Genomic DNA, 9,408 nt, shown 5'->3' with positions numbered 1-9,408 from the left:
GGAGTGGGGAATCAAACCCGGTTCTCCCAGATTAGAGTCCGCACACTTAACCACTACACCAAACCACTACACCCTACGCCAAACCACTACAGCCCCATAGCCAGGGATTTTTTTGGGAGAGGGCATCAGGGCCCCCGCAGCCAATTAAATCAATGTTAATTACATTAATTCAATTTGGGGCCAGCCCAGGAGGGAGGTGGACCAGGAGAAATGCTAGGGGACTGGCCCCTGTGGTCTCCCATCCAAATACTAACCAGGGCCGACCCTGCTTAGATTCTGAGATCTGATGAACTCGGCAGGCCTGGGCTATTCTAGGTCAGGGTGCATCTCCTATACACGAGTCAAAATGGTAACTTTCCAAGACAATAGAAGCATTTTAAGACAAGATGGAGATGGTCTCCTTGTTTAGCTCCCCTTACGGGCAATCAAATGCAAACTGTGAACGATCAATGGCCTTCCCTCCTTGCGATGAGACAATCGTCTTCCCACTTCGGTCTCAAGAGAGGATGTACGACAACCCCCGTCGCTCTTGTTACCAAGACAATTTCATTAGCTGTTGATTATGCAATCAAGGGAGTGCAGCAGGTTCCATTAAGGAATCCTTTAATGAAAGCTTTATCACACCACAGTATTGTTTTTGTATTCATTATGAGTCTTGTTCGGGTGGCGCGGGTGTGCAGTCTGCATAACGGGTGAGGATGTGCCGGTCTTAAGTAGACCTAACGAGAGGTCGTTTAAGGAGCAGCTTAAAGATAAGACCACCAATTAGATCAAATTTATACAAGAGGGAAAACCAGGGAGGAAGAGAGGAGAGGAAGCCAATTGGCTTTCTGTTACAGCGAAACTGTGACACCGAAGCAGACAGTTTTGCTTTTCTACACCATTAAACTGCACGGTGACAAAAGGAACTTGGAATTCTTCTCTTTCGAAACAGTGCTGGTTGTTAATGTTCCCAGTGATTATTTATACCTTTGCTTAAAATGGTATGTTTGCCTGCCTGCTCCATACTGTAATCACCTTTTGCACGGCTATCCATGATTATCAGCATCTTGGGTGGCCACTCTCAGAGACCAGACAGACCCTGGTCTTAATTCTTACATTGTGGTGGCTACTTTTACAAATGCTTGAATTCAACCATGGGGGTATCTTCCACATTACACCAAAGTCACTTCTGGCTTCTCAGTCGATGCAGTCTCATGAGACAGGAGCAACAAACTAGGCCTCCCAGAAGGTATACTTCAGCCATCACTTGCGTTTACTGAATCCATACATTATACTTTCAAGTAGATGTCTACAACATCTTTGTGTACTTCTACAAAAACAGAACGTCCTCATCCTCAACTGTTAAAACTTTGAGAAAGACTTTAATTCCCCACCACCACCACAGTCTACACGCATTTCACCTTCTGCCAAACTAACCGGACAAATTTTTTTTAAAAAAGATAGCTGGTACCCAAATGCCCTGCACCTGAGTGCTGATTCATACATTGTGGTCTATAAAGGTTGTGCCTGGGTTAGTCAGATACAAGTGGGAGACTCCACAAGGACTTCGGGGGGGAGGGCTCTCATTCCCATCCCCCATCATTTCCTCTTCCATTTCCTGAAAGCCCCCATAGCCTGTCCCCTGGAGAAAATGGCCGCTTCTGAGGGCAGGCGCTATGGCATCACATTCCTGATGAGTCCCCCCCAAAAAACCCGGTCCTCTTCAGGCTCTGCTCCCAAATCTCCAGGAATTTCCCTACCCAGAGCTGTCAATCATATGAGTCACAAAGATCGGTCTGACTCCAAAGGTCCCAACCTCCTTTTAAAAATGGTCTTCCTTACAGGCAGAACAAGTCTCACTGCAACTATGAAAGGGGAGATTCCACCACGGATGGCTGGTGCATTCAAACAAGTGAGCCCCTATTTGAATTTGAGGGATACCGCGAGATCCTCCCGAATGTATGACTCGCATTTGACAAGAGATAATACGAATAATGAGATAAGAACTGTGCAATATGGTTTGGAGAGTAAAGGTGTCATTCCGAGATCTATTTTTTTTTAAAAAAATGGTGCCCTCCCGCAGACCTCATTTTGCACTGATAAATTAAATTTTCCATCAATGTATCCAAGCTGGTTCTGTTTCCCCAAGGGTATTCTAATTAATTCGTTTCAACTGTAGCTTTTAAAAAATGGAAGCTTCCTGACTGTACATATTAATGGATACTTTAAAATCCGTCGGCGGTATTCTTTTTACATTCTGTCGGAGCGTTATAAGATCCAAGCATTACCTCTGAAAACAACATTCCCAGAAGGCATTAAGGCTTTAAAAAAAAAACCCGTTTCTGGGTTTTTTTGTTTTTGTTTATTTGGTGTTTGAATAACGTCCCGCATCCAAGCCCTCTCAGCAAATGTTACAAAACTAATTTGAGCTTTAGTAAATGAAGGGGAACTGAAATCTCAAGTATTTTAAACACACTTTAGCAAAGCACATATAAAACAAGTAAACAAGTTAAAATGAACTGATTCTTTTTTTAATGCTGTTGCTTTATTTTAGAATCGGATCAAATTTTCGTGAAAATAAATGTCCACTGGGACTTTCTATCTCCACTTAACTGTGGCTTGGGTCTTATAGTGATTGCTATACAAGGCAATGCCTGCCCTTCCATGATGTGTGCGGACAATTAGGGAAACATCTGTCAAGGGCCCAGTTCTTACCAAGGGCCACTACATGTTATGTTGTTTCTGGGTCCACTCAGTTCCTGTCAAACCAGATACGTGCTGGGAGTTCCATGCTGAAATGTAGTTCTCAAGCGCATGGGGCACCCACTTTGAATTGTGATTCTGGCACAACGGTGGCCCTGGAGAGCAGCCAACTTGCCCCACTGTGGAAACTCATATGTCAGTATGCATGTTTTCCCAGTGGGACAAATAATGGCTCCCTAGGACCATTTCAACTCAGAAACATCCGAATGCACACCCCTAGGTTTAAGCTCTTTCTCCCCACAGTCTTGATCCAAATTGGGCCCCTGCACACCTGAGAATTAAACTTCAGAAATCACTGGGAGCTCCAAACATTCTGGTTTGACAGGACTCGGGGCAGGCCCAGAAACAGGGTAATGTGTGATCAGGCCCTAAGGCCTGGGTGATATCACATGACACTTGTGCCTGGGTGGTATCACATGAAAGAACCGTCCCTTATGAGAAATGACTAGTTCAAATAAAATACTACTATGTTAGGGCACAGGCTTGGCTCAAACCCTACTCCCTGACGTGCCTATTAGCTATGCAAAGTTTGGGTTTGGAGGAACATCCTAGGATGAGGGTCTCCACCTGATGTTATTGACTGGGTAGGCAGAATCGGAGACAGGCGGGGAAAGAGCCAGGAATGTTGGGTGCAGAAGCAGCTTGGTTTTTACCCTAAAAACAAATAGTTCAGACTGAGGGAACATGCTAAAACTTGAAGTTGCAAAGTCTGGTAAAATTTCACTGGTCTTTGGGTCACCCAAAAACTGCTAAGTCAACACATTACAGTACCTCTTTCCAGCCAGCTGCCTTGGTGGTGTTCATGTACAAAAGATAAGGAACAGCCCCCTCTCTTCTCATATAGATATGCCTACATGGTTCTGCTATTGTGTATTTGTTGCTGATCCCTGCTGCACTGATATTGTGCAGTCCCTGGGAGCACAAGTCTCTTTCAATCACGTGATCACCATACTCTCTGTCTTATTGTTTCACACGATCGAGACTTATGCTACTAAGGAACTCACCATATCAATGCAGCAGGGATCAGCAACAAATACACAATATCAGAACCATACAGGCGTACTGTAAAATGATAAAAAGCAGTAATCTATGGAGGTATCTTCTCTCCGGCTTGCTCCGCCACCCTTCTGTGGTTGCTTTTTCTCTTCTACCTCTCTGGTTGTTGCTTCCTCTCCCATCTCCTTTGGTGTAGTGGTTAAGTGCGCGGAGAACCGGGTTTGATTCCCCACTCCTCCACTTGCACCTGGCTGGATGACCCTGGGCAAGCCATAGTTCTGTCAGAGGTGTTCTTGAAAAAGAGCAGTTTCTGTCAGAGCTCTCTCAGCCCCACCTACCTCACAGGGTGTCTGTTGTGGGGAGGGGTAGGGAAAGGAGTTTGTAAGCTGCTCTGAAACTCTGAGTGAAGGGCAGGGTATAAATCCAATCTCTTCTTCTTCGTCTTCTTTAAAAGTCTTTCTCCCCAATCAAGTCAAACTGACTTCTGGCAACCCCTAGAGGGGCTTGAAGGAAAAGCGAGATTCAGAGGTCGCTTGCCATCACCTGCCTCTGCATCACAACCCTGGTATTCCTTGGAGGTCACTCTTCCAAATACTAGCCAGGGCCGGCCCTGCTTAGCTTCTGAGATCTGATGGCATCGGGCTTGCCTGGGCTATTCAGGCCAGGGCACTTTCTCTCCAGTCTTCTTGTCTCTGCTTTTTATCCCCAGACGGTTGCTGTTTCTCCTTTTGGTTCAGCCCACCCTTCTTTCAAAATGCCTTGTTCGTGGCGTTGCTAGGTATACTCGATAATGCTGACGATAATCACATGAGATCTCAGTCAGCCTTTTTTTAAAAAGTTGCAATGTGTGTGTGTGTGTGTGTGTGCTTTTCTTCAATTCAAACCCCCCCCCCCATTTTTTCTTGCTTTAGTTTTGGGATTTTTCTGCAAACCAGTTCCCCCAGGTTTGTAGAAACATCTGTGTTTTCCAAACCCTGCCCCACTGTGTACATTTTTAGATCCTAACTCTGTGGCCAAATGCGGGATTAGATATACGACGTTCCCTCCTCAAGATGGATTTTCCACATCTCGTACGTAATGGTTACTCCCCTTGGAGAACAGATATTAAACTCTGCTCAGAATACCCCAAACTCCGTTCTCATTAATTATCCCTCCTCACTCGCCTGTTAATTCAGTGATCTGTTTCCTCACTCAGACTCTGTTAAGCAAAGGGTTCGTGCCTTTACAGTATGAAAATGAAAGACGGGCTTTGGCAAAGGGAAGCCAAACAACTGAATTGATCCCAGTGGAATACTCAGGCCTGCACACTGACCTCATTTTGGGGCAATCTGTGGTCCGGATGTTCCACTGGTGGGAAGAAAACCCCTGCAAGTTAGACTGTTTTAAAATCAGCAAGGCCATCAGAAATACAGTAACATGACTATGCTCTTACTCTCTCCAACATATACTTCAATAGACAACAACATTCTCTCTTGTCCCTTCACACTGCTCGGCTTTTCCTTATGAAAATGTAGTTTTGTTACTTCTTTCTTCTCCCAAGAGTCTGACAACCCCCCCCCCCCTCGATGTCGCTGGATTCCAAGTGTTCCAGACACTCAGTCACCTTGGAGCTTCTTCCCTCAGGGCAGCAGGGGCCTCAGACACCTGAGCGGGGGAGGGGGGTTACGCCACCACTCCCTACCAACCCGCTCCTTCTGGAGGGCTTGCCTTCAGTCTCTCTGGGCGCAGCTCCGCCTTCTCCAGGTCATCCTCCCTGGCCCCTGTTGCTGCCCTGCTTTTATCCCCTCCCCACTTCCCCCAGCATTCCCCGCCCCTCCCTTGATTCCCTTGTGGCCCCGCCCCTTATTTAGCTGGAGACGCCGGGCCTTGGGAGAGGCCACGTCCCCAGCTGCCTCTTCCGAGTCAGGGTGGGGCTTTGGAGGGTGGCCACGCTCGGGCTGTTTCTCCCCACGCTGGAGCAGCCTTGCTCATCCCGCCACTGGCAGCCCCGGGGGAGCACGGGAGGGGCTGCTGTGGTGTTGCTTCTGCACAGCCAGCTCCTCTTGGCCTCTTTTCTCTGGCCCTTCCAGGGTCCCGGGTAAGTGGCGAAAGGCATGGGGAGGGGCCTTTGGGTGACGATGGGAGGCCCAATGGCAGTGGGGGGGGCAGAGGGTGACCTGTCGGTGGGACACTTCTGATATTGGTGCATTCACGGCACAGGCTGTAAATCGAGGGGATACCAGTAGATAGGTTATGTATGCACAAGTCTTCACCAGATGTAGACTCTTTCATTTGAAAGTCCTTAAATCAGTTATTTAATAGATGGTTCCTAGGTTGCTAAGAGATACGCCTTGAGTATCGGTCATATAATGTTGTTTTACCTTCATACTGGTGGCAATTTTTTAAAGCTGTTTGCTGCTATGCTCCCACATGCCCCGGTTCCTCCCTCCTCCTGCTTGAATGGAAGAAAATTGGCCTTTGTTCCTGATCAGAGTTGGAGTGCAACTTGTGATGTCAGAACGCAGCTCTGGTCAGAAGGGATCGGAACACAACATCACATTCAGCTATGGTACATGGATGCACGCCTTCATGACAAAATTCTTTCAGGAACTGAGCTGTACATAGTAGCACTTATCACAGAGATATCTACTGCCTCTCCCAAACATATTATTATTATTATTAATAATAATAATAATAATATTAATATTATTAATATTATTAATGTTATCAATATTATTATTTCACCCTATCCCTGCTAAGCAGGGCCAGTTTGGTGTAGTGGTTAAGTGCGTGGACTGTAATCTGGGAGAACCGGGTTTGATTCCCCACTCCTCCACTTGCACCTGGCTGGATGACCTTGGGCAAGCCGTAGTTCTGATAAGAGCTGTTCTTGAAAAAGAGCAGTTTCTGTCAAGAGCTCTCTCAGCCCCACCTACCTCACAGGGTGTCTGTTGTGGGGAAGGGAAGGGAAAGGAGTTTGTAAGCCACTCTGAGACACCCTTGGATAGTGAAGGGCTGTGGGTAAGATGGGTAAGATGCTTTACTCATTCTGTGATTGTTAACATGCCAATAAAGGTTTATGTATGTATGTATGTAGGAGCTGAACTGCAGGCTGTGGAAGGTCAGTAGTTCAGCAGTTCGAGACCCGGGTGTCGCATGATGGAGTGAGCTCCTGTCTCTAGTTCCAGCTCCTGCCAACCTAGCAGTTCGAAAGCAAGAAACTGCAAGTAGATAAATAGGTACCACTTCGGTGGGAAGGTAACAGCATTCCGTGTGCCTAGGTGTTTAGTCATGCTGGCCACATGACCACGGAAACATCTTCGGACAGTGCTGGCTCTTCGGCTTTGAAACAGAGATGAGCACCACAACCCTAGAGTCTGATTCGACTGGCTTTCGAGCAAGGGAACCTTTACCTTTACTTTATTCATATCAGAGTGGGAAGCTGAGTGCGGCCATCTCAGGCCCAGAACTCCTAGCTCTCAAAAGACAATGCTTTTGTCACAACCGGACTCCCCCTCCCTCCCTCCAGTCAGAAAATTAAACGTTAATTGCGTGAGAATAATAATTGGACTTAATGGGCATGGAGGATTTTACTTTCAAGCCCAATATGGTTTTACTTCTCCAAAAGCTGATTGCAAATGAATTAACTCCCTTGAAGACGGAACCACTTTGAACGTGCACTGTAGCAAATCCATGCCTGACGGTGCTTCAAGATTGCTGACACACTCCATGACACAGATGTTTGGAAATTTTAATTCATCGGCAGCAAATGAGAGTTGGAGCTGGCTGCACCACCACCCTACCTAAATGAGACCTGGAGCCAAATCCTGCATCTGTTTGCTTGGAACCAAGTCCCACTGCCTTCAGTGGGACTTGAGTAGCTCCGCATATTACTGCAGGAAACACCTGTGTTAATTCCAAGATTTCATTCATCGAAAGTGTGGCATTACACACACATAAAAACCTGCCTTGTGGATCCATTTTAAAATGGAAGGGGTGGATATATATTCCCCAACGAAATAAACACCAAAGAAACATACCTTTAAACATTGCATAGGAAACGTGATTGGGTCAGAGTTCCCAGACATGGCTGTATACGTGTTTATGATGTCTACACATTCAGTGCTTGCTAAAGTGGAGGATAGGTCTGTCAGGGGCTGCTAGCTATGGTAACTAAAGGGAACCTCCACATCCAGAGGCAACTAACCTCTGAATATTAGTTCTGGGAGGCAACATCAGGAGAAGGCCTCGGCCTCTGTGCCCTGTTGTTGGACTTCCAGAGGAATTGGCTGGCCACTGTGTGAGACAGGATACTGGAGTAGATAGACCACTGGTCTGATTCAGCAAGGCTTTTCTTATGATTGCCTCGGCCTCTATTCCCTGTTGTTGGCCCTCCAGAGGAACTGGTTGGCCACTGTGTGTGAGACAGGATGCCGGACTAGATGGACCATTGGTCTGATCTAGCACGGCTCTTCTTATGTTCTTATGAAGGCCTCGGCCTCCATGCCCTGTTGTTGGCCCCTCCAGAGGAACTGGTTGGCTACTGCGTGAGACAGGATGCCAGACTAGATGGACCACTGGTCTGATCTAGCACGGCTCTTCTTATGTTCTTATGAAGGCCTCGGCCTCTATGCCCTGTTGTTGGCCCTCCAGAGGAACTGGTTGGCCTCCGTGTGAGACAGGATGCTGGACTAGAAGGACCACTGGTCTGATCCAGCCAGGCTCTTCTTGTGCTCTTATGAAGGCCTCAGCCTCTATGCCCTGTTGCTGGACCTCCAGAGGAACAGGTTGGCCATTGTGTGAGACAGGATGCTGGACTAGATGGACCACTGGTCTGATCCAGCCTTAAGAGGTAACCCTAGTTCTTCCTGTATTAACTATAATATGCAGAGCTGGCCTTTCTTCCAAATAGGACTGCATTTTCTTGGTATCTACTTCTGTAGTGGAAGGCACTGAATTTTCTCCTGCTTCATTTAGCACATAATTGATGTCATGAACTACACAATATTTTTTTCCATTTGGAGATGCTCAGGAGAAAGGAAGGCACACATATATAAACAGATATCACCACACACCCCTCCACCCTCTGCAGGAGAAGACTCTCCCCCTATTGCTTCCTCAAATGCTAGCCTATGGCCCCAGTCCTGCTCCTCACCGGGGGCCGTCCGGCGCGGGGGAGGGGGGGGGGAAGCCACGGAAGGGAGAGCGAGGCAGCCGGCTGTGCATGAGCAGTTCGGCCGGGAGCCTCGAATGCTCCTGAAGACGGGCGCGCCAGCGATCCCACGGCCATGCTTGCTGCGGCGTTTCAGGTTGGTCCTACTATTTCCTAGGTGTTTTTTTAATGCGCGTTTTCGGCCTGAAGGGACGGATCAGGGACGGGTGCGCACCACTTCCCAGATGTTGTGGTGTAATCGCACCCATTTGCTGCGCCCCCGATCCGTCCCTCTTGCGGACCAAAACCTCCCGTGTGACCAGGGCCCATGATGCACTGGGATTAGGAGAGGTTAAAATGTTATAAAAGTCTTCACCAAAGCATTCTGTTCTGTGGAGGGAAAATGTGCATCAAACTAAACACCTCCGCTTTACAGGTAACATATAAATTGCAGGAAAGTGACTGTAAAGCCAACGTTCCTGCATGGGCATCAGATGATACAGAAACTGGAGACAAGCGTGTTTCATAGCAAATTC

General features: G+C 47.4%; 1 protein-coding gene across 1 annotated transcript in view; it reads right to left on the bottom strand.

Moving 5' to 3' along the window:
• The window catches only part of FAT3 (FAT atypical cadherin 3), a gene marked incomplete at its 5' end in the record, with an annotated part of 357,302 nt that overhangs the window by 106,027 nt on the left and 241,867 nt on the right, over nt 1-9,408 (bottom strand). The window lies entirely within an intron of this gene.

The sequence above is a fragment of the Gekko japonicus genome, unplaced genomic scaffold (genome assembly GCF_001447785.1).
Source record: "Gekko japonicus isolate JY-2015 unplaced genomic scaffold, Gekko_japonicus_V1.1 scaffold568, whole genome shotgun sequence".
Lineage (NCBI taxonomy): Eukaryota > Metazoa > Chordata > Lepidosauria > Squamata > Gekkonidae > Gekko > Gekko japonicus.
Note: the sequence above shows the minus strand (reverse complement) of the source record. Positions and strands in the feature narration are given on the sequence as shown.